The sequence below is a fragment of the Galeopterus variegatus genome, unplaced genomic scaffold, assembly GCF_000696425.1.
Source record: "Galeopterus variegatus unplaced genomic scaffold, G_variegatus-3.0.2 Scaffold729, whole genome shotgun sequence".
NCBI lineage: Eukaryota > Metazoa > Chordata > Mammalia > Dermoptera > Cynocephalidae > Galeopterus > Galeopterus variegatus.
The window spans coordinates 551111-552031 of record NW_007726840.1 but is presented as its reverse complement, the minus strand read 5'-3'; positions in this window follow the sequence as shown (position 1 = coordinate 552031).

Genomic DNA, 921 nt, shown 5'->3' with positions numbered 1-921 from the left:
CACACACACACACACACACACACACAAACTGCCAGAACTAGTAAATAAATTCAGCAAAGTTGCAGGATACAAAATTGACATAGAAAAATAAACTGCATTTCTATACACTAATGATGAACAACCCGAAAAGGGAGTTTAAAAAATTCTATTTACAATAACATCAAAAAGAATACATTACATAGAAATAAATGTAACCAAGGAGGTAAAAGACTTTCACATTTTTCTTTTTAGTAGTTTAGGATTTACTTTTGTAAAAGCATGTTGACAAATATTAAATGTTATAATTGCATTTTGAACAATGTAAGTATAAAACACAAAACATCTAATGTTAAACACTGATCTCCCATGCCTGACTTGGATTTAGATATTGAGTATTTTATATTTTATAGAAAAGAACTTTGAAAGTGCTATCAGTGATTATAACTTGTACTATTATTCCTCATCAAAATCTTTTTTTTTTCCTTTTTGTCTTTTTTACTGTCCGGTAACGGGATCGCAACCCTCGGTGTCACGCCCATACCGGGGACCGGCAACAGGATCGCAACCCTCCGTGTTGCACCCGCACCGCGCTCAGCCAGTGAGTGGGAACTGGTCTCCACATGGGATCCGAACCCTTGGTGAGAGCGCCACCGCACTCCCAAATGGCGCACTCTCCAGTGCGCCACCGGGCCGGCCCCCTCATCAAAATCTTGACAAAATTTAAAAGGCTGGTATTAAAGGTAGGTTTTTTTTTTTTCTTGAATATTCTAATACATGCCAGTTTGAATTAACCTTCAGATTTTCAGGGTATGAAAAATATACAAACAGAGTATACAAGAATATGTTTTAACACATTTAGAATGTCTGTTTACAGTTACAACAGAAATATCTTCACCTTTCAGATATAGAAAAAAAAAAATACCCTGAGCAAACATAAAAGGT